Raw genomic sequence first — 19,172 nt, 5'->3', positions numbered from 1 at the left:
GTTTATTATACTCTCTGCCTTGAGGTTTGAAGTGACTTGTTTTTGCATAGTAAGAGAGAGTGGGCAAAGCTCAGTGTGGGTGTCGTGGCAGTACCATTAGCCAGCCATACCTGATCTGAGATGTCATGCCTGACTGTACTGCACCATCAGGGCTGAGGTGTTCCTGCTTTGTCATCATTAAGTGGGTGGCTGCTGTGGCAAGATGCTTCTGCTCAGTGAATCAATCACAAAATAAATGTTAGACTTCTGCAGGGGAAATATCGTGCCTCCTTCTTGACTTCCCACTCCCAACACTTTTATTCCTCTGCTATTCCTCTGCTATTCCTCTGCTATTCCCCTGACATTCTGCAACAGCTTTATGAAAATCAAAAGCTTTAATTGTAAAACTACCACTCCACTGAAGACACGCAGGATTTATTCAGTGCTCGGCTCCTGGAGATCACTTTATTCGGCATTCGTCTTTTTCTTTTTTTCCTTCACTCCATCTTACCAAGCAAAGTTTAATATTTAAACGCACGCCACATTGTTAAGGAGGCACTCTCTTGGTGAGCTTGAGTTGCTTGAAAATGTCACACTGTGTCTGGATTTCTTTCCTGTCGGGCTGGGTGCCCCAACAGCTCCAGCAGAGCAGCCCTTCTTGTGGGGCAGCGCAGGGCAAGGAAGGGCTCTGCAGCCTCAAGGATGGTGCAGCCCCAAAATAACAACCATTGAGCTCCTTCCAATCCTTTTTCTAAACGGCACGGCAGCTTAGATGTGCTGGAGAGAACTTCCTGTTCTCATTATGAGGGCTAAGTGCTCACAGAGCATCCCGTGCACAGCTACCTTAACAGGGCTGCTGCTTGTACAGGGAAGTCTCAAGCGTGCCTTCAGCTGATAAAAGATAACAGCATTATTTTCTCAGAGCAATTCACATGATAACCCATCCAGACCACGGCACAGAGCTGCCCCCGCTGAGGGAGCTGCATCTGGCCTCACCTGCTGGGCCCACATGGCTGTGTCCCACTCTCAGGCCCGTGCCAGCTTCCTCCCTAGCAGTAAATGCATGCTGCATATGCATGACAACACAGGTCTCCAAGGTTTAGTGGATCTGAAATTACGCTATTTGTTTTACATTAATGGGAGCGTGTGTCTACACACAGTGAAAAAGGTAGGATAAATAGAGACCATAAAATAAGGGTACTGCATAACCTATCCAATTGTTGGACAGGTAGTCACTTGCACACTACCTGAAATCGTATGTTGTTTGTTGTTTTTTTTGAAAATGCAGCTCATTTCTTGCATATGTGTGCATGTATTAGGCTAATAGGATTTATTTCTTCTAAGCCAGTCTGAGACAACACATAGTCTTTTACAGCTTCTCAGAATCTTCCCCCTACATCCATTGCACTTGTGAAAGATAGCGTGTACTCTTCTGTGCTTCTTAAACTGAATCCAGTGTAACAAGTGTTAGATTTAAAGCTGCTTCTGTATGGGAACAAACGTATCAAAAAGTGAGTGTTGTGTCTTAAGTATGATTAAGTTTAATTCACTCCTATATTGGACTCTCTAGAACAAGGTTTATTCACTGTGCAGTTTCAAACAACAGCTGCTGAGATGAGGCTGAACTCGGTCACTGCTCAAAAACAACCTGAGTGGTAGTGGGAAGAAAGGGCATGCACCTGTATCTGCAGAGATTCCGTAAGTAGGTTAGTGTCGTGTGGTCATTTGGCAGTAAAGCTAATGAAATGACAAACTGCACTTAGTGTAGCTGATTCTTCACTGTGAATGTTTTCAAGAAGGGAAGTTAATACATCTTTGCTATTTGACGTTTAGTTTCGTCACCCAAGGAAAATGGATCTGGGCTATCGACTTTGGGATTAGACTTTTACACAACACTTCTCTCATTTTCAGATTCAAAACTCTTTTTAATCACTCTTTTATTTCCATCACTGCATCTATGGTATGGTTGAGATATATTGGGCTGTGCAAGTGGGTGGGAAAGCAGTGAGAAAACACTTATATTCTGGAGACATCAAACCATTAGGAGAGAAAACATTTGCTGAGTGTCTGATCTCTGTAAACCACTGAGGCATCCACTTTCAGTAAGAAACAAACAAAACCCAGCTACAACAAAAACCCTCTCTATCTGTATGCTTCAGTGCATATCGAGTAGTGTATGCTTCTTAGGCATGATTCACAAGACAGACTCATCTGCAGATGACTCTGGGTACAGCAATGGAAGTGGATGTGGATCGTGTAAGGCCAGTGCAGAATGGACACAGAAAGTAGGAAAAGTTTTTGGTTAGCAGAGTGGGAGGGAGTTAAAGCAGAAGGTCTGCAATGCAGTTTTATTGCTAACTGAGGAACAGGGCTGGGTCAAACTGAAAGTCCATTTAGTCCTATATATGTAACGAGATACTTAGGGGAAGCATGTGAGAACAAGGACAGAAAGGCTGACCTGCAGGCAGGAGGTCAGAGCTGCATGAGTATAGCAGCACCTGAGCTGCTGTGGGTAGAGCAGCTGTGGCCTTACCAGTCTGTGAGAGTGTGTGTCTGCAACTTAACTGTGTACTGGATGAGAAGGTACTTCCTTGTGTTATTTTAAGCTTCCTACCTAACTGGAGGATACATTATCCCATGGGGTGTGAAGAAAAACATTATTCACCAACTACTTCCCTGTTTTGTAGCCTTTCAGCTTATCCACCCATTCCTACCACTTCTGCACCCTGGAAACTCCTAAATTTACTTGGTATAATAAGATTATTCTATACCTTTAAGCAGCCTTGTTGCCACTGCTGATACCTTTGTTGAACTTAAAAGCAAACAAAAAAAAAAAAAAAATCGAAGGAATCATTCAGAAGAAAAGTTCATCAGAAAGGTCAGATGAAATAAAAAGTTAGCCCAGATCCCAAGCTGAAAGATAACAAATGTAAGCATGAGTAGATGGAGACCTTAAGGTACTTGCTTTCAAATCCTGAAGGATTGGTTGGAAGCATTAGAGATAATTCAGTTTTCTCTTAGCTAATAGGAAATAAAAGCCCAAACAGTTGTGGAAACTCAGACTGGAAATTACCATCAATTTACTATATGATCATTTTGTTTGTTTCACTCTCATGCATCTGTATATTTCAAATGAGTTGATTATAGCAGCTGATGAATGATCTGTTGTCAGTTGTAGTCCACTGTGCTTGCCATCAGTGTAACTTCGTTGTAGCTGGTGATGAAATGTCACCTGCTGCGTGAGAGAAAATAAAATGCACAGTTGTGCTAGCAATTAGGGCTGAAAATCAATAGGGAAAGATGTAAAAATGAGAGACAGTGAAAGAGAAAACTGGAAAACAGAATTAGCCATGGATAGATAAGAAAAGTGAATGCAAGAGAGTATCAGAGGAGATGGAATGTTAATCCAAGGTGGAAGGATGACCACTTTCTGCAAAGAGGTTTTATTTTGAGTAGAAGTGTCTTTTCTAGTCAAAAACCTCTATTCGTGTGGTAGAATGTGCATGTCTGTGAACAGAGGCTGGAGCTGCTAATGGTGCCTTGAAGAGCTGTGCATTTTCTGCTGCAGTCCCTTGGTGGCTGCCATCCTGGAAAATGAAGGACTTAGATGAAACTCACTTTAGAATTCATGAGGGATGTCTCTGAATTGGTGAGAGTAACCTGTTACAGTACAGTTCATAGTCAAGAATGCTGCACCTATTTTTTTTTTCTTTCTGCTTGCCTTAAATCCATTCATTTTGTAGCCTCTGAGACAAAGCATCTGGGGGTTTGGATATGGCCAGATGGCTGAGCACTGAGTAGGCCTCTTCTAAGTCATTCCTAAAAAGTACCTGTTCTAAAAGGGTGGAAAATTGAAAAGACTTGTTGGCTCTGCAGGGGATGGTTTGTGTTTGGTTCTGATGGAGTGAAATATCGTTGACTATCGCTCATTATGAAAGGGCTTATTACTGGCTAGGGAGTAGGAGAAGCAAAGCACTTCATTCTCTGCTTTTCTTAGCTTTCACCTCGAGAGCATCGGCTTAGGAAATCGTGTGTCAGAATGTCAAAGAAATGCTCAGGCAGTTTGTTCTCTTTGTTTAATCTTTCCCTAAATATCAAGAACCTTGGTCGTAGAAAAAGACAGTCTTTCTCTTTAATAAGACTGTTTCTAGTACAAAGCAAGTACAATGTGACAGGCAAATACAATAACCTAATTAAAGCATCTTATAACACACAAATGTGTGAAATATTTTCTCCTAGATAAATAGCCTTCAGTAAGGTATGTGTATTTTGCTTAGTTATTAGACTGCATTCTCATATCACTTTGAAACATCTGTTCTATCTTATGTAGTAACAAACAACAGTATGACCAGATGGCAGAGCAGTTTAGTATCTTGCCCTTTATCTGTCCAGAGAGCAAGAAGAAGAAAATAAAGCAAATGGCTAGTAAGAGAAGGTAGTGTGCGTTATTCTATCAGTGGAGGCATTCTGCTCTTGCTCAGTTATCAGTATTGTAACGTAGAGATAAAAATGAATCCTTGCACACTGAATTGGATATTTCCTGGAAGCTCTTATTAGAATTTTTTTCTGATATTGTTAGTTAAGGGAGATTTACTTTATGCTCAAGTTATCAAACATCAGTTTCCTAATGCACAAATCTACAGGAAAGTAACCTCTCAGGTATGTAATGTGGATGCTATTTGAAGGGACAATGAATCTACTGAAAGCTGACTTTGCACTGCTCTGTCCACGTCGTATTAAGCAAGAGGTATCCAGCAAAGAAAAATTTTCTAGTTTTGTAGAAATACATAAAGACTAAATGATGTCTCACATCACGTGTACTCGTAAGGGATGCATGAGCACAGAAAACCATGTGGACAGCTGCTTAGAGCCCCAGTCAGCAAACGCTGCTCGCAAAGAACAGTGTCGCAAAGAACCAGTGGGCATAGAGGCTCCTTAAGCTGGAGCATGGTGGACATACTCCTAGAAATAAGTCCCATTCAGTAATACTACACAGCACTAAGATGTGATGAGAGTGTTATTACAGCTTACTCATACTTGCCAATCTATGGAAAGTTTGCAGCTGGGGGAGCTTGGGCTCTGAGGAGACATTTTAGTGGCTTTACAGTATCCGAAGAGGGCCCAATGGAAAGCTGGGGAGGGAATTTTTATAAGGGGATGTAGTGATGGGACGAGGGGAAATGGCTTTAAACTGGCAGAGGGCAGATTTAGACTAGATACTGGAAAGAAATTCTTTACTGTGAATGTGGTGAGACACTGGAATAGATTGTCCAGAGAGGCTGTGGATGCCCCATCCCTGGAAGCATTCAAGGCCAGGCTGGATGGGGCTGTGAGCAACCTGGCAAGAGCAAAGGGGCTGGAAATAAATGATGTCAAAGATCTCTTCCGACCCAAACCATTCCATGATTCTACAATTTTCTGGTCTGCATATAGAAAAAAACTTCTTGCCATTATAGAACAGAAAAAAGTTCAAACCCAAAGCACCTGTTGACTTCAGTGGGACGGTGTGTTTGGGTACTGTTGGAGCTGGAGGCTCCCCTGTGCTTCTGTGTGCATCTCTTGCTGCCAGCAAGACTAAACTGAATTCTCACGCTGTGTTCGACAACCTCCACCAGTGCTTAAACACCTCCCTGAGCCTACCTGCAAGTCCAAGCTTGTTCCTCAGCAGCGCTGTTCATGCACAAGCCTATGCAAAAGTGTGGGTTTATGCAGAGCTCCAGAGTGCACCCAAGGGCACAGCTCCATGGCAGAGAGCAGATCAGAGAGCAGATCTCAGCCATGCTGCACGAGGGGTCAGGGACAGCAGGAGCTGCCTTCAGTCCAGCAGCAAGCATCCTGCCCTTGGATGTCCTGAGCAGCAGGAAAGGTGGGCTCTAGAAGGGCTGTTAGTCAGCAGCGTGGGTGGAAAACATGCAGAGCACAAGTTGCATCGTGCTTAACTCTTACCTTTTCACCTTTTAGTGGAGATATGGCTAATGGCAACTTAGCTGTAACGCTGCATTTCTGCATCACTGAAGCTCCGAGCCTCACCCACATCCCAGATTCCTTCATCTGGTTCTCAGCTTGTCCCCAGCACACTGGTTTTGAAGGAAATGCTGGCAATCAATGGAAAAGCTTTTATCTATATGCCATTTGCAGGACAAAACTTAACTCTCACATGGCATGAATTGGAAAGTGACTTAATATTTCAAATGGTAATTGTATGCTTTTACTCGGAATGATAGAAAATGGCCTTCCTATATAAATAGGTAAAATAGCATTAGCATTTTATTTTTTAAACATCAGCTTGAAAAACCCAATGGGAGGATGAGAAGAGGGGAAGAAGGATTGGCACAGTATTGTTTACTTAGCATTTGGAACGTGTGCCCCCTGAAACCCCGATAGGAGTCTAATCTCTACTAGTTATATACACAAACTTAATTGCTCCAACTCTTCAAATTGCAAGCTGGCTTAAAAATCATGAGAATTTGAAGATAAAGTTATTCAATTTTCTATTCTTCTGTCTTTGGAGTATTTGAAGATGTTTTCTGTTTTGTTTTCAATCTTTTATCTGTCACTAAAAGCTTTAGAATCGTATCAGATTTTTAAAGAAAACAACATGAAGATAGTATACTTCAACACTGTGAGATGAGGATTACATTTTTTAATAGGTGCCAACTTTTGTAATTAAACCAACGCTTTCTTATCGAAGAGATGGAAATTTAATTTTTGCTTAGGAAAAAATGGAATTGAAGGAAAGATGCTCAGTAAATCCAATAAAAAGTCCGTAATTTTTAAAAGATCATTTTCCTCAGCTGACGTATGGTGCTGCAGATCAGCAAAGCTTTCCTTAGCAGAAGTCCAGCAAAGCCCTGGCCTTAGTTATCTTGATCTGTGTTGAACTGTGTTTCTGTTTTACAGAAGAATTCCTAGAAGCACTACAGTGCCTTATCACAGCCATCATAAAGACTCAGATCTCCCGAGCACTCTGGACACATCAATAATAACAGCGTGTTGTGTGAAGGGAAGCTGGTCTCACTGCGTTCAGTCCCTCCATGGGCACAGGTTCAGCGCCGCACCTCCTGGCCGTGGCTGCAGGCTCTGTTTTTATCCAAATCGACGCTATCAAGAAACATATTTTCAGTTTTCTATGAACCATCAAGCTCCTAACAATAAGCTTTGATGACCTGATCATGAAGTGTCTCCCTGCAGACAAGTAGAAATCTCCTCAAGTTACAGAACTGGGTATGTAGACTGCAGAGTTTGGTTCTGAGACATTTTAAAGGAAAAGTTATCAGGTAAAGCCGGGTGGAAGAGGGAATTCTCAAATAGCCAAGCTCTCAGTTGACAGAAGTGAAAGCAGACCTGTAAACATCCTAGGGTCTTAAGCTATTTATTCTAGTTAAGGACCTAAATCACCATTCAAATACTTAATTTCACACACAAAATCAGTATCTTGGAAAACTTTCTTAAAAAAAAAACTTCTTTTTAGGCTTAAATTGCTCTAGGAAAGTAGGAAGGAGCTCCAAACCCCACTGCCATTCACAAGAACAAACTTTGCAGCAAATAGGCAGTTGTGCTCCTGAATTCAACCACACTGGTGGCTCCAGCACAGGAGCCTGTCCTCGTGGATGATCACTCCCATCACAAAATGGTCCTTTGCCTCAACTGAGCAAAAGTGTCATTTTCTGCCTAAAAGAAGCGGGGGCTATGCTAAGGCAGAAAATAAATCCTCTGTGACTCATAAAGAGAGCGCTTTTTTAGGTCAGGTCAAGAACAAAGACATTGGCAGCACACTGCTGAGAGGCTTAGAGTTGTATCTCCCTAAGGACAATTCCCGACACCAATAGGAATTTTTTTTCTTCATGATATGGTGAATGGTTTTTGAATGGATTTGTAAATGCCCTTAAAATAATCAGTTTATTCAATTAGCAAATTCTCCCTTAGATATGGCTGGGTTTATTTATTTCTTTTAATCAAATACACCATTTAGTGTCTGCAGCAAGGGAAAAATGAGGTGGCTCAAAGCAGGGACAGAGGAAATGCTGCTGAGAGCAATGCCATTGCCCTCCTCTCCCCACACTCAGACGCGCATGCTCTGCTAGCACACGGCGGCTGCAGTTTCTTTAGTCTTGAATATGGGGCAGCACAGCCTTCTGCCTTTCATTCAAGGTATTTGCTGGTGTTAGAATTCAACTATAATGTTTGATTCCAATTCCTAGTTTTCTTGCCAGTCTTGTTAATTCTGTGAATCTTTGTTTGCAGAAAAGGTCCAGAATTAAACAGATGTTTTTCAAGTTTTTCCACGTCACGGTCTTCATTTTTATTTTTTCCAAAAAAGGTTGACTTGGGTTTTCCTATCAGATCCCATGGTGCTCAGTAGCAGGAATCATCTGATCACGTATTTGCAGTGGATCTACATATTAAAGGCTAATTAGAGGCTTCTACGTTAGGTTAGTATCAAATCCTTCCCGGAAAGAGAGATAGGAAATAATGTAAGGAAGCATAGTATGCTTGCTTGTTTTAGTTCATCTCGAGGCTTTTTTGGCCTTGCATTTTTAGATTCTGTTTCAGATCATCCTGAAGTTATAATTATCCTTCAGAAAATAGTTTGCGACACCAGTTTCAGGTTACTTGCTGTCTTAGCAATGTTTGTTTTCACTGTAGGTACTGTTCAGTGCCACTGCGTATTAGGAGGTGTATGTATGTAAACTTTATTATTCCACTTGTGAACACTTAGAGCTGGCAAGTTCCAGAATTGATGTGCTCCCCTTCCTGCTGCTCCTTCCACATGAAATCTTTGTCCCTACAACTCCAGAAACTGCCAAAGGCATCCTCTAACTGGGTCACTGGGGATAAAATCCACTCCTGCCCCTCACCTTCTGGGCTCCAGAAAAGTGTCATGGACTCCACAGGCTGCTAAAAGGCCAGCACTGTCATGACTGGTTGGTTTCTAATTGTGTAAATAAACTTACAGCTCTATGGCCTTCCCTAGAACAAGCAGAGTGAGAAATCAGCATGGGCAGGGACAGAAACCTCAACTGACCTTGTTAACAATACCAAGATTTTTTCTTTCTTTTCACTTATTTTCTTTCAGAACCAGACTAAGAGGTCGATGTTGGCCTCCCATCCATGCTCTGTCTGGTGACGGCTGCCAGCCTAGTGCCGCTGCCAGGGCTACATCTTGTGGGGTGAGGGCAAACCCCAGGGAATGCTGCCAGCCCTCCTCTTTGGGAGTCAGTGCAGCCCCAGGAGAGCAATCCTGCCTTGAAGCTGCCACCTCCTGCCCCAGCTGCTGCTCTTGCTGTGAGGCAATGTGAGGCTCTTGCTGCCTTAGCCAGGCAGGGTTGGGGAAATGCTGGTGATGCTGTGAAATGGGCACCAAGATCTGCTGCCAGTATTCCAGCCTAGCCCTCGTTCAGTGCTCACAGCTGTGATCAACTGAGTCCAGTCACAAGAGCACAGGGAGCTCTGCTGGTGCTTGATACAGTGAGGGTCAATGAGGTCGTTGTCATCCACTGCTAATGTCACCGTGAGTATTTGGGCACCAGCCTGGGCCTGCATCACCCCCCACATTCAGTGACTTTTTTTTGCGTTGGTGATATATTTCAGAAAACAAAAATCGCATGTTTACTATCTCCACAATGATTCATCTTCTGTAAACTGTTTATACTTTCTGAAACTTGTAAGGACACTTTTTGCCTGTTCTGACTTGGATGAAATACAAATTGGTGGCAATTGCTACGTCAGGCTTGCTTTCTAAACCAAGTGCTCTTGTCACAGCAGGGCGTTTGCTCTCAAGTAGGCTTCCTTGGCCAGCAGGGAACTGCAGGGAACCTGCCTTAGCAAGGGCTTGGACTAGAAGGACTCCAGTGGTTCCTTCTGACCCCTATGATTCTGTGATTCTGTGAAAACTGACTCTGCCTTATGGGAGACAAATGGAGATGAAGGGGCTGTTCTGCAAGCAAACATCCCACTTCCTTTAGGGTAGAAAGGACTCCTGAGAAGTCCAGCACCTACTCTGCTCATCCTTAAATCCTCTCCTGTGCTGCTGGAGCATCGTGCAGCAAATTGGCAATATAAACCCTATGAAAATGAGAGATCTCACAGGCGTTGTGAGCCTACAGACGTTAAAAGATTGGCAGGAAGTGTTGTGTCACTTGTGAAACTGCAGCTCTGAAGGCTCTGCTGTGCTACCAGTGCAGGTTCCCATTGGGACTGGGGCAAGTGATCTGGTGTGCATCTCTTGGTCTAAACTTGACACTGAGGATACAAACTTCAAGATTTTTTGAAGGTCTGAGATAAACTTCTGGAAAGTTTTCTACACAGAAAGTAAAAGCAAAAATACACTGTGAGGGAAAGAAGGCTGTCCCCGGTTTACAGCCTATGTTAGACAAAGGATGTAGTGGAGATCTAACATTAGGTCCTTTTTAGTGCTAATGGTAGCCTAGCTTTTTAGCTATAAGTGCTTTGAATTCTAACGAATCCTAAAGAATTCTTATGAATCTCTGAAGCCTTGCCCATCATAAGGAGTCCATCCATGAAAAAATACTCCAGACGTATTCACCATATGTACATGCATGTGCTTCAGTAACTATCAATAAAACAGCAATATTGTCACCTCAGAGTGATTATAATCCACATTTATGGAACTGCCTTCCATGTTTGAAGTTTAAGAAATTATGTCCCCATCTCCATTATATAAACACCTGAAAAGCATCACCTACCTGCAAAGTATTCCCCAAAAAATGTATTTTTCTTTGAAGGAATTCCTACTAATGATGTTCTGCAAGTGTGAAGGGCCGAATTATCTTCTCATGTAATTGGTTCAGCTCCACTGTGCCGCAGAATGTGACATTAGCATTTCTTAGGTCTAACATAATTCTTACAAAAGATCAATTTGTTATATTTATCATGTTAGAATACAGTACCCTTAATAATAGATTACTGTACATGCATGAGCTTTCCAGCATTTTTAGTGCAGAGAATTTTTTTCCTGGAGTATTAATTTAGGCAGTTCTTATTCAAGTGTTTTTGCTCCTCTGCTGTTATAAATTAGTTAATTTAATTGTATTGTAAATATTTATCTTCCATAAATTAATGTGGAATCAAAATTAATTAGGCTGAAAAATATGAATTACCGTTCAATATCACATTCAAACATATTACAAACTAGCAAGCTATTTTTTTTCTGTTTTACTGTCTGCATGGGAATGCTAGCCATTGTAAAGCTCAAGATACGGTTTCCTTGTTCTCAGTTGTCATTAAGCACAAGCCTCTTTTGACAAGTTTTTGACACATTGCTCTTCCATCAGGTTCCTTACTTTCGATTGTGGAATGACAAGTCTATTTTGTGGCGGTGTGAAATGAACCATGTACTGCTACCGCTGTCTCATGTCTCATAATGGAAGGTTCACAGCATGGACAATTGGGAATTTCTCCAGGCAGGGGAAAAGCACTTATTTTCAACCCCTAGCTTTAATCAATCAAGGAGAAACTGGAAATCTCTGTAAAGTAATGAATGTCGATTTATGTACATGCTATTGATTTTGGGAATTTAATGCTCTGTTTCCCTAATTTATGTTGACCTGATGAAGTTTAGAGACGAACACAAAAGGTGAATATTTGTGGGACAGAACTGTTCTTCCCTTGGATATCTGAACAAAAGATTCTGTACCTTCTATGTATGGGGGTGAAAAAAACAGAGGCATCTGGAATTTAAGTCAAAGGGCTGTACCAAATCAAGTGGTTGGAGAGAACGGGGGCACGTTATTGAATCGAATCGTTGCAAAATGGACAAGCCCATTCGCAAACCTTGTCCTGCTTGTCGTCTTCACAGCATACTGAAGGCGTGGGGTTCATAATTCACCCTTTGGTTAAACGCACTTTAAATTTAATGTGTGTTATTTTTCTATAAAATGTGAAGGTACTGTTTTGAATAATTCAGTGTTCATCCACCTTGTGTTGTGCATGCTTTGTGCTCCTTCAGAGCACCCTGACAGAGAGCGAGAGAGAGATTAGTAAACATGACCCCAGAAGACCTCTGTAAGTGCCTGTCTAGCATAACTTATTGGCTTCACTTTCTCTGCTCTGAGGATCGTTAGCTGTGCTGGATATATTACACACGAGTTTTGGTATTGCTTCTCTTCACAAAGTTTACATCTCTCTGGTTTTTATTCATAGATACGAAACTCAGCTGCTGTCAGTTAAAGCATACTCCCAGAAACTTGCTCTATCTCCCAAAGAGGAAGAAAACAATGACTTCAGAGATTATATAATTTGAACTTGAATTGAAAAGCCCCATTATCATAAATGTTGTTTTTGTAGTTCCTCATAAGCATAAAAAACAGTTCCAGTAAGAAGCTGAATGATATGCTGGTGTTTTAATCAGCAATAATGTTCTGCTGCTACAGAAGTAAGAAAACACATACAGAGTGTTTTGTTCGCTCGGAGGATTTCTTGTTGATCTCCACTGTATATTTGTACAAAAGATCTCCGGGGATTTCTCGTGTTACTTCCCTGAATACACAATAACAGGATTGCACAGGGAAAGTGCTGGTAATAACAGTATGCTCTTAAACAGCATATTCATCTAGTCTGACTAGTGCAAAAATTGAAGCCAGCTTTGAAAGACAGGGTGGTCAGGTTTTTTTTTCCTCTTTGCAATAGTTTTACAAATGAAATCACAATACTCCCTGAAATTACCAGTGCACTTGACTCCACAATGAATTTACTCCATTTTCAATATAGACTTCGACAAGAATGATTTGTTTATGCTGTCACATGAATCAGCCGCAGTAAACCAGACCTGCCGAAGTTACTTTTTCTGAACAATACAGTTTGCTCTATTTTTGACACCTGGGCAGTTGGAAGAGCTATGGTCAATAGTGTGAAAACTTGAACATCATGAGGTAAGCTATCCTCCTTTAGATCTTATTCCTTGTGCCAAGAATACACAAAGGAGTACTTTGTTTTTGTCTCATTTGGAAATTGATAAATAATAATAACAATAATAATGTTATTTCACACCTAGATCTTGAACATGCTACCTGTGTGTACCAGTAGGCATATGGAAGAAAGGTAATTGTAATGATAATTTATTGTGATAACAGAACAATATTTCAGCTGGTTTTGGAAACTAGGGCTAACTTGTAGTATTGAAGTTAGTGGGAAGGAAAAAGATATTAAAAAGTGGGCTGCCTGGTTTATGCTGAAGGGACAACAGAAGTTTTACATGCACGTCAAGTCGCGTCAGCTTAACTTTCATTTTTTGTGCAAGATTCTGTTTGCGTTCCTCTGGAATTGCTAGGGAAGCTTTCAGTTTCATTAAACTGACCAATGAGTTAAACCACAATGAACCCACTTTAAACATAACAGAAGTATTGCCACTTTCAGTGAGGTAGCTCAATTGTTTTACATAACAGGCTTTGCTGAATCTGGAGCAGTACTCTTACGTAGACAGGCCTTTAGTGCTCATTAAAGCAACGGAGTCATGTCTGCTTATATGAAGCCTGAATTTTGCCTTTAAAGAAATCTTTTAAATCACAGAAAAGAAAAAAAAAGAAAAAAGAAAAGAAAAAAAAAGAAGAAAAGAAAAAGAAAAGAAATTATTGGTGTAAACTTAATAGTGGCTGAAGAAAAAGACACATCACAGATGATCAGAATGATCTGCTACTAATTGTTAACTTTGGCTCCGTGTTCCCTAGCTCTGATTCAACCCACCTAATGGCTTTTCAATTTGAATGTTCTGCTAGAAAGTAAAACACTCAGTGCTTAACAGACCTTCATGATGGAGTTCATTTGATCAAGGCAGGCCCAATTTATAGCCTCTTCTCCCTAGAGTCTATTTACTTTTCCAGGATTATGATTTGCTGTTGTAATATTGGGATGTCAACAAAAGAAGCCGAAGACAAATGTTGTTGATTGATGGCACCCTCCTTTTCTCCAAGAGGAGTGCTTTATCAACATCATAAAGGACCTTATCCTACCCAAAAGCAGGGGGATTTTTGCAGCCATGAAAACCAGTGAGGGTTTTCTTTCATTAACAATGTAAGCAGTTCTGTAATCAGACGTATTTCTTCTGGGTCTGAGCAAATCCTGGCGCTTAATTTAAGAGTCTCTTTATTTCAACTCACGCTCTAAAACCAGAAAGTGAAGAGTGAGTATAGGATTTTAAGAATGAAAGCAATTTTTTCATCAACAGCAATTCAAGAATGGAGATTGCTCTTGCAGTTTTCTTTTTTTCCCCTTCCGATCTGCAGTTCTGAATATTCTGGGATTTTATTATTATTATTATTTTAATCTTGGAAATAAATATTTTAATTGAATAGTCCTGAGTATTTTATAGGCTTTAGTGGCGGAAATCTGTTTATGTAATTGGTAAAGTGCCTTGCCAACCATAGCTCGTATAAGTTGTTTTTCCTTCTATGAATAATCTCATTGACCTCCTTGGGGCAGGAATACTCACGCAATCTTCAAGAATATTTAAAAGACTTGGCTTTTACTGGCGGTGATTTTTAACTCACACCACTCTGCTTCCTTTTCTGTCCTTTAATTAAAACCCGCACGGATCTGACCTCGGCACCGAGGGAGGCCAGACCCGGCCGGCTCCTGCCAGTGTGACCTGTGTGTGCCGGAGCAGTTCCAGCCGCTAGCAATGAGGGTCACTTGCGTCAGTTAAGCTTTGCAAGATTAAGCCCTTCTCTCAGCGTTGGGACACAGAGCACCGTCGGTGCCGCTGCCTCAGGAAATGCCCAGTGTCTTTGGGAAGATCGGACAGTCAGCTCCTGCCCAGCACAGCTCGAGCCACAGGCACTGGCCGTGCTCCCAAGCTGCCCTCTGGATCTCCTCAGTGGTCCTCAGACCCCACACAGAACTTTCCTGTGCCCGACGGCCCATCCCAGGAGCAGTGCTGCACTGCCCAGCTCAGCCAGCGCCGCTCAGGAAATGCTGTTACCACAGGTTGTGCTGCAGGTCTGAGCTTGGGATCATTGCTCAGACACACATCCTGCAGTGCCTGAGGTTTCCCAGTGCACTTGCCTCAAACTGTGGACACACTACTGGGTGGTGCACGTTATCAATGCCAGTTTCACTCCACTCAGGTTATTTCCTCCCCCCCTTACTGATTCCATCCCACAGCATCTCCTTTACCTCCAGGAGACACCCCTTCCCCATCTCTGGCTGTCAGTTCTTGCCTACCTCAGCATTTCCAGCCATCCCAGGAACCCTACTTCTCTTCTATCAGACAGTTCTCTTCCTTCCAGAAATCCCTCGAGTTTCTTCCTGGGGCCCCAGTGGCTGCACAGCAGCAAGGACCACGGGGAAGTGTTTCCCTGTGACACAAGCCCTGCTATCTTCCTCACATGTGCTCTCTCCCAGCTCTCCACACATGCTACCTGCCAGCCACATGCAGCCCAAATAAATTGACCTGATGTCTGTATGACCATTATGGGTCTGATTCATCCGTTCATTTATGACCACCTGCTTTCCTACAGTTGCATTTGATTTATAAGGTGCAAGAACATAGGGCAAAAGTATTTTTTCCTGCAAATGATGCAGCCTCAAACACTACTAGGAAGGCCTTGTATAGAACAGGCTTTAAGATACTGTAGCTTTGAACACTTATTGGTGAGAAAGTGATCCGTGCTTGTGTGCCTTTCCTCAGTTTCAAACAAGAAAGACCAGCACCACTTGGTGTTCTTAAACATGGGCAGTGGGGCTGGCATGGCCACCAGGCTACCAGATACCTGCCACAGTAGCAAACCCTTCTGTTGGTTATCATACCACACAAGCCTGGGGATATGTTTTGTGCTAGCAGATGGTAGAGAGCACTTATGGAGCAGTCTGGCTCCAAATCTCTAGTTGAGAGTCTACTCAACTGGTACCAGTCAGCTCACGAAAGCTCACGAAAGCTGCAGAATCAAAAGATGGGAGGGTTTTCACATGATGATCTAGTGTGAAAGCCAAAGTTCGTGCAGCAACTGCATCTTATGGACTTCTGACTCCTTTACATTACTTGCTGATCCATGCTGTCATTTGCCGAGGGAGTTCACCAGTAGATCCAAGTCATTTCAAGAGTGTTCAAGAGGCGTCTGGATGAGGAGCTGCGAGATACGGCTCAGTAGCTTGTGGTAGCAATGGTAACGAGAAGATGGTTGGACTGGATGATCTTATAGGTCATTTCCAACCTTTTGATTCTATGATTCTATGATTTCCTAACACAGTTAGAAGATCCACCTGTATTAGCAAAGATGAAGACCGCTAAGTGGTCTTGTTGGCTGTTCTTTCAATGTGAAGAGGGAGAGAAATGTTCCTTCCTTGCCAGCTGAGAGAAGTGCTGAGCCCTTCTTGTGAGGCTATTAGCATCTTCCATGAAGGCTGTGACAGCTGGGTATCTGGCAGAACTCAATCTGAGTTAAACTTGGAGCCTGAGTTTTGGAAGCTGCAGGTTTGTGCATGGCTGCAGCTGCTGTCAGGTGGCCCACGGAGAGAAGGGACATGGTTTGGTTGGATTGGGGTAGTACGGAGAGCAATGAACACGCACGCTGGGATGGGATTTAAAGCTTCAAACCAATTAGATTTTTAATTATTTCTTTTTTTTCTTCTGTTTGTTAGCAATTGTGATTAACTACCCTAGGCCAGTTGATAGTTAAGACACATCTCCATTTAGGGACACCATATTCCTGCTGGTTTTGGAAATCTGTTTTGAAAATGAGACCTGAATTCTTTCTGATATACCTTCAATGCACAAAGACTATAGAAACCAGAAAAAAGAAGCAAGTTTATTTACTGCCACAAATTGAGAATGTTTATTTCCTAAACGCATTGCACTGCAATCTTGGAACGATGGCTTTTTTCCTTTACAAATAGCAGTCTCAATATCCTTTGCCTCACAAATGTTTGATCTCACCACAGTTGATGTTTAGCCATGGTAACACTGCGGATCTTTTTTTCACGCCTGTTGCTTTTCTGCCCCCCCCACCCCCACCCCCGAGACTGATTGATTTGGAAACTCTCCAAGCTCTCTCAGCAGTGGTATCAAATTCACTCTGTTCTCTCCACACCTGACCCATTCTGAATTTCTTTAAGTGCTAAAACTAGCAAGGGCCCAGCCGTGGGGAAGAAAAGTCAGGAATCTCATTGCAGGTTATCCCTGTGCAGTAAAGGTAGCTAATGGGCAGCAGTTTAAACAGACCTACAACAGTTTCTGTTAAAAAGGAAATTGCCAGTCAGGTTTCTTTTAGTATCAGATCGTGTATAAGAAAGAAAAAAATGCACACAGGTATTTGTGGAGCAGCTGTACCTGCTTAGACACTGCACTTACACACTTCACTTTCTCCCTACAGCCACTCTGTGGTCACATCCATCCATTTGCACCCCTTTACTCATGCAGTAATAAAAGCGACTCTCCCCCATGTTCTTCAAAGCTTTCATGAATGCAGTGCAGTTTAATCTGATATCTCATGTAATAATCAAACCAATCCCCGCGCTAATAGCTACACACATCTGTGTGTCTGCTCTGCACATACCTGACCTCTGGGAAATGGGCTCTGGGCTGGAGTGGGAGGTACTCAGGCTGAGAATACAATGAGTTTAAATGGAATAAGCTAATTTGTCACTGTTTTGTTATGATTGAATGTATGTGTTTAGACTGAAATTTAATTTAAATCCAATTTGTAACATCTCTGTGGGTGGGACAAAGGAAAAAAACCCAGAGGATGTATTAACTGGATACTGTACTGTGAATGTAATGGGACTTCTGAGTTCAATGTTCAATTAAAAAGCCCTGCATGTTCTTATTACTGTTTACAGGGGTGGGTTTGGAGGAGATTTATGTTACAAAAAAACTACGCAACCCTTTTTTGTCACTGACTCGTGTGCAGTCTTTACCTGGAGCAGTTAAGCCGTCTGTTACTCTTGAAAGTAAATTTCAGTCTCCGAGGTTTCTAGAGATAAAAAGAGCATTTTTATCTAGACAGTTGCCTGAGTGTCATGCGTGCTGGCTGTTTTTTTTCCCTTCAGAAAATGAAGATGAATTAGTACAAGTGGCTGCTGTGGTCTGCTGTGATTCAGAGGAACGAACCATGCCCAGCCCCAGCCCCTGTGGAGCACGGTGAACTGCAGTAGGAAAAGCAGCTTGCCCCCTCTGTGTGCTGTGGTTTGCTGCTGCACACCTGGCTGCTGGGGTCCAACCTTGTAGGCAGGGCCCTGCTGTAGGAGTCACGATTGCTCTGTGGGCCCTTTTCTGTAATCACGGCTCTTGGAGGGGTATATAAATACGTACCTATAATAGGTCCTGCAAAGCAGATGTATTTATTATGGACCCTTCAAATAATTACTTTGTTGCTTATGCAATATGTTCTTTCATTTGCATGTTATTTAACTAATATTAAGTAAGGACGTATTACAAGCCCTCAAAACAGATACATCCCTTATTGGGTAATTAATACTTATCTTGCAAACACATTAACAACACACAGACAGTAACAGCTACCTTAGGAGCTGTTACAGTCCATCTTGTAAATCCTTTCTTAGTGCATAGATCAGTTCACACTTCTTTGGAGATGCAAGAAGCTATGGTGTTGATTCCACTGCCAAGCCCAGGGCCAAGTCTGCAGGGATCCCTTCCCCTCCAGGACTGGGAATTTTCTGAACACAGCTCTGACAGTACATTGGAAGGGTGAGAGACACAAAAACCTGCAACTTGGATCCAGTTCAGTGCCCTCCAAAGCATTTAGTTGGCATCAGGAATAAGGAAGCCAAGCCTTTAAAGATCACTTTGAAATGTGAATAAAGCTAAATAAATCAGAAGCCCTTTTAAAAAACTTCATTTTTTAAAGAAAACAAGAAATGTTATTCAGGATGATTTGTTCTCTGGAAAAAAAGAAGTAATAAAAATCTCTAAGCTCTGCAAGCGTGGTGTTTTCATGGAGATAGGAACGTGCTTACAGATAGTAACTTCCAGAAATGGTTTCCATATCAGCAGTGCTAACCAAAACAACTGTAAACATGATTGTACTGTAATAATTTGTGCAGATGAGATACTCTCATATATATTTACTTGAATGGCTTTTAAAATTACTTTTATTCCTGGATCCCAGGACCTAACTTCCTTATCTTCCTTCCGAATATTTATCCAGGGCTGTCCCCAAGAGCTACGATAGCCTTCCTCTGAGGAGGAATGAGCAGTATCTCCTACCAGCACAGCTCACCGA

This window comes from Lagopus muta, chromosome 13 (genome assembly GCF_023343835.1).
Source record: "Lagopus muta isolate bLagMut1 chromosome 13, bLagMut1 primary, whole genome shotgun sequence".
Classification (NCBI taxonomy): domain Eukaryota; kingdom Metazoa; phylum Chordata; class Aves; order Galliformes; family Phasianidae; genus Lagopus; species Lagopus muta.
This window is presented reverse-complemented; position numbering follows the sequence as displayed.